The sequence below is a fragment of the Gossypium hirsutum genome, chromosome A08 (assembly GCF_007990345.1).
Source record: "Gossypium hirsutum isolate 1008001.06 chromosome A08, Gossypium_hirsutum_v2.1, whole genome shotgun sequence".
In the NCBI taxonomy this organism is placed as follows: domain Eukaryota; kingdom Viridiplantae; phylum Streptophyta; class Magnoliopsida; order Malvales; family Malvaceae; genus Gossypium; species Gossypium hirsutum.
In genome coordinates, this window is record NC_053431.1 from 105,941,444 (window position 1) to 105,947,547 (window position 6,104).

Consider the following 6,104-nt stretch of genomic DNA (forward strand, 5'->3'; position numbering starts at 1 on the left):
TGAGATTGAAAGCACAGCTCGGAGAAACCAAAGAGAAAAAAGGCGAAACCTCCGAAACCAAAGAGAAAAAAGGCGAAACCTAACCCGAAGATGCTCCAAAATATTTTCGATTGCTCGTCCGAGAATTACGATCTCCATATTGGTACTTCTACAAATATGTTCCTAAGCCACTCTACTTCTCTTCAAGCAGAGGTACTTCTTGTTCATTTTTCTATTTAGAGAGGGGCACATTGGGATCTGACTCTCATTATGGGCTCGCTTTCCTGGGGTGGGAAAGGCTCGCGGGCTGGGTGTAGACTAGTCTGTTCAGGTGTGGATCCCTAAAGCTAAAAACGGAGGAAATATCGATTCTGAGGATTGAGTCAAAATTTTGAAATTTTTATTCAGTATAGTTATAACTAATCCCAACAATCAAACAATTAGAAACATAGAGGAAGGACAAGAGGAAGATATCCATAGTACAACTGAGGAGATGGCTGAAAATCAGAATAACTAGCTTCCTCTTGTGGTTGCTACAAATTCAGTAAATCAGAATCCTATTCCTCGTACTATGTATGATTATACTAAACCTACTTTAACAGGAGCCGAATTGAGTATAGTTAGACCTACTATTGCTGCAAATAATTTTGAACTGGAACCTAACACAATTCAAATGATACAACAGTTTGTTCAATTTGATTGTTTGCAAAACGAGGATCCAAACTCTCATTTGGAAAATTTTCTAGAGTTTTGCGGCACTTTTAAGATCAATGGCTTTTCTGATGATACCATTCGCCTTCGGTTGTTTCCCTTTTCATTGAGGAACAAAGCTAAATAGTGGTTAAACTCGTTACGATGAGGGTCAATCACTACTTGGAAACAAATGACTGAAAAATTTTACTTAAATATTTTCCATCGGCTAAAACAGCTAAGTTAAGGAATGATATCTCTTCTTTTGTGTAGATGGATCTAAAAACACTCTATCATGCATGGGAGAGATACAAGGATCTATTGAGAAGGTGCCCTCACCATGGGTTACCTCTATGGCTACAGGTTTAGACTTTTTACGACGGTCTGAATCCTTCGACTAGATAGATGATTGACACAGCTGCTAGTGGGACAATTAATAATAAAACACCTTAAGAGGTTTATGAATTTATAGAAGAGATGTCACTGAATAATTATCAATGGCAAGTCATGAGAACAAAGCCAACAAAAGCAGTTGGTGTTTTCAACCTCGACACAGTTACTATGTTATCTAACCAGGAAGAACTTTTAAATAAAAAGATTGACGGTTTATATGGTTCTACTCAGGTACATCTAGTGATGAGGTGCGAAACAAGTGGAGAGGGATCGAGCAATTTAGAATACCCACCCTATGGCCACAACATGGAAAACGAGCAATTAAATTATATGGGTAATAATCCTCGACCTCAAAATAATCCTTATAGTAACACTTACAATGCAGGTTGGAGGAACCACCCAAATTTCTCATGGGAAGGCCAAGGGAATCAGAAACCACCACCCCCTCCAGGCTTCCAACAACAACCTTACCAGCAAGATAAAAAGCCGAGTCTTGAGGAGATGATTACAAAATTTATTTTAGTAGAAGAAACCTATTTTCAGAACACTTAAACTGCACTTAAAAATTAACAAGCATCGATTCAAGGGCTTGAGAATCAAATTGGACAGCTGGCTAAGATGATTTCAGAAAGACCACCAGGAAGTCTACCTAGTAATACTGAACCCAACCCAAAAGTATGTGAAAGCAGTTACACTTAAGAGTGGGAAAGTGTTAGCTGAATCTGAAAAGAAGCCACCACAAGAAGTTGACAGAACCAAAGGAGAGGAGGTAAAACCCGAAAACAATGACAATCCAATGCCAAAGGAATATAAACCGCCAATCCTATGTCTAGCAAAGTTAAAGAAAGACCACATGGATGCACAATTCGGTAAATTTCTTGAAATTTTTAAACAACTGCATATCAACTTACCTTTTGTTGAAGTTATATCGCAGACGCCTACATATGCAAAATTTTTAAAAGAGCCTCTAACAAATAAAAGGAAGTTTGAAGACTTTTCTACAATGGAACTTAACGACGAGTGCTTGGCCATACTCCAAAATAAACTACCAACCAAACTGAAAGATCCAGGAAGTTTTACTATTCCCTATTTAATTGGTAGTTTGAATGTGATAAGGCACTAGCTGATTTAGGCGTTAGCTTTGATTTGATGCCATATAAAATGTTTAAACAACTTGGTCTTGGGGAACCTAAACCCACTAGGATGAGTATTCAAATAGTCGATAGATCTGTTAAATATCCTAGGGGTATTAGAGAGGACATACTTGTAAAAGTAGATAAATTTATATTCCCTATTGATTTCGTTGTACTTGACATGGATGAAAATGTTGAAGTGCCTTCAATTTTAGGGCGTCTATTTTTAGCCACTGCAAGGGCTATTACTGATGTGGGTGATGGTAAATTGGTACTTAGAGTAGGTAATAAAGAGATTATTTTTAAAATTTATGATGCTATGAGATTTTCTAGGGAACATGATGACTCATGTTATTTTATTGACTCTATTGATCATGCTACTTAAGATTCATTTTAGGAAATCATACATAAGGACACGTTGGAACTGTATCTTGCCCAAGAAGATGAGGTAGATAATGATTCCAATGAACACTCCCCAAGACAAGCAGAATATGAGGGTATTAAGGTAAACGATGAACTTAAGCAAAAACCCTCTATTGAAGAACCTCCCAAACTGGAACTTAAACAATTGCCAAATCACTTGGAATATGCATTCCTTGGAAATAATTCTACACTACCAGTGATTATTGCTTCTAACTTGCAACCCAAGGGGAAAGAGGAATTACTCCAACTATTAAGAAAGCATAAAAGGGCCATAGCTTGGAAAATTTCTGACATTAAAGAGATCAGCCCTTCTTTCTGCACCCACAAAATTTTAATGAAAGATGAATATAGGCCATGCGTGCAACCTTAAATACGACTGAACCCCAACATGAAGGAAGTTGTTAAAACTAAGGTAATCAAACTCCTAGATGCTGGAATTATTTATCCTATTTCTGACAGTTCTTGGGTAAGTCCAGTACAGGTTGTTCCTAAGAAAGGAGGCATGACTGTTGTAACCAATGAGAAGAATGAATTAATTCCAACAAGGACAGTCATAGGTCGGAGAGTTTGCATTGGCTATAGGAAGTTGAATGATGCCACGAGGAAAGATCATTTCCCCTTGCCATTCATCAACCAAATGTTTGAAAGATTATCGGGGAACTTGTACTACTACTTTCTAGACGGACTCTCTGGTTATTTTCAAATCCCAATAGCTCCTGAAGATCAAGAAAAGACGACATTTACATGCCCATAAGGTACGTTGCTTATAGCAGAATGCCTTTTGGATTATGTAATGCTCTTGAAACTTTTCAACGCTGCATGATGGCCATTTTTTACGAACTCAGAGAAGACATCATGGAGGTATTTATGGATGATTTCTCGGTATTTGGTAACTTTTTCCATCTTTTCCTTAAAAATTTAAAACGAGTTTTAATAAAATGTGAGGAAATGAACCTTGTACTTAACTGGGAAAAATGTCACTTTATAGTTCAAGAAGGTATTGTGTTAGGACATAAAATTTCTAGTAAAGGGATTGAGGTTGATAAATCTAAAATTGAAACCATTGAAAAACTATATCCCCCTAGTTCAATTAAGGCTTTTAAAAGCTTTTTAGGACATGCTGGGTTTTATAGAAGATTTATTAAAGACTTTTCTAAAATAGCTAAGCCTTTGACTAAATTACTAGAAAAATATGTGCCCTTTAATTTCAATCAGGAATGTTTAGAAGCGTTTTGTAACACCCCTATCCCGTAACCATCGCCGGAATAAGTAAGGGGCATTACCGGACTTGTAACTCATGACAAAACGGTAAAACTTTTTTTTTTGGATCATTCATTTGGATAAACACTAAACACAGCCAGGGATAAAATGTAAACTTCTATAAGTACACATTCAAAAATTGCCATTTTCGCATGGCTTATATACATTAACCAAAATATCCTCTCACTACTAGTCTATTCTATACATGCCATAAGATAATCCAAAACGTAGCAGTACCAAACAGTGGATAGTGATAGTGTGACTAGTTGCTGATGATCCCCGAGCCTGTAGCTTCCAAATGAGATCTATAAAACAGAGGAAACAAAGTACACGGAGTAAGCATTATAATGCTTAGTAAGTTTTAAGCAGTGTCAACAGATAACAATCAAATTATAACATAGTTGTTCGTATTTTTATTTCACTCTTCCTTCGGGCATACCATCCCTTTACTGAATATGCACATCTCCTCATATATAGTAGGCAGATAAATTCTCACTTGATAGTGACCTCTTATGATCATAGGTACATTACATATTTTTTTTCCTGACTTTCCACATTGACCAAATGCACAATAATCATAGAACAGTCTTATTGCTTTACTCACATGTGCATCACATAACGACCTTGTGATTTAGTCTAAATCAAACTTAAGTATAATCTCAAAATACATACCTGACCAACTTAACGCATTGAACGTATTTATTACCAATTGTTACTGTGAAGTTGTATAATCTTACGCTTTACTTGAATCTTCAGCAAAACCTTTAGTTCGGGGCTTACCTGGACAAAATCTCCACACGTAGTCATCGGGTCTTTAGAGCTCGGATATAGTACGAGCACGAAGCCTACGGACATTAATCAGTGATAATATTCTCGCATAAAGCCTGCGGGGTTTTAACCCGGATATAGTACTGACACAAATGCCCTTCGGGACTTATCACATTTATACACTTTCACATCCATCACGTTGGCCACTCGGCCCTATCACATATATACACTTTCACATTCATCACATTGGCCATTCGGCCTTATCACATATATACACTTTCACATTCATCACATTGGCCATTCGGCCTTATCACATATATACACTTTCACATTCATCACATCGGCCATTAGGCCTTATCACATATATACACTTTCACATTCATCACATTGGCCATTCGGCCTTATCACATATATACACTTTCACATTCATCACATCGGCCATTAGGTCTTATCACATATATACACTTTCACATTCATCACATCGGCCATTAGGCCTTATCACATATATATACACTTTCACATTCATCACATTGGCCATTCGGCCTTATCTCATATATTCACTTTCACATTCATCACATCGGCCATTAGGCCTTATCACATATATACACTTTCACATTCATCACATCGGCTATTAGGCCTTATCACATATATACACTTTCACATTCATCACATCGGCCATTAGGCCTTATCACATATATACACTTTCACATTTATTCAAATATACTTCACATACCACATATACTATCATGTACAGACTTGGTCTTGGCCGAATCTACATCCATCACTTTCCAATGAATAATTCAATTTTACGCCATACTATCATTTCATATTCGAATACTCATAAACTTACAATATCACGATTTATAATTCAAGTATGGGTTTAATCAATAGCTTATGAGCAACTAAAACAAGTTTTATCCATGTTTACAACAAAATCACATATTCACTACGAGCTGTTTTCCTGAGAAATGATCACTAAATTATTTATAATCGGAGATACAAGACTCCAAATCACTTGCCGTTAATTTTCCCTGAATATAGACTCATATATCTTTCATCCATAAATTTTTCAGAATTTTAGGTTTGGCCAATCAATACCAGATTTTTCTTAAAGTTTCCCCTGTTTCACTGTTTGACTAATCTGACCAGTCTTCACTACGAATCAAAATTCTCATTGTACAGAATTCAAAGTATGTTCTATTTGATTTCATTTGAAACTAGACTCATTAAGGAGTATAAGCATATAAATTTTATCTTATAACCATTTTTGTACAAATTATAGTGATTTTCTTAAAACAGAACAGGGGATTTCGGAGTCATTCTGACACCGTCTCACACAACTTTAAATATCTCTTTATAGGAAATTCCTTTGCTTACACGGTTTCTTTTATAAGAAACTAGACTCATTAAGCTTTAATTTCATGTCTCATTCAGCCTCTAATTCAAGTCCATAAATTT

The 6,104-nt window shown here is 36.2% G+C and overlaps 1 non-coding gene across 1 annotated transcript; it reads right to left on the minus strand.

The window, feature by feature from the left end:
- Positions 1–909: 909 nt before the first annotated feature.
- Positions 910–1,016, minus strand: LOC121205893 (small nucleolar RNA R71). The gene has a single exon (XR_005900966.1). It is a non-coding gene; the product is annotated as a small nucleolar RNA R71 (small nucleolar RNA).
- Positions 1,017–6,104: the final 5,088 nt, after the last annotated feature.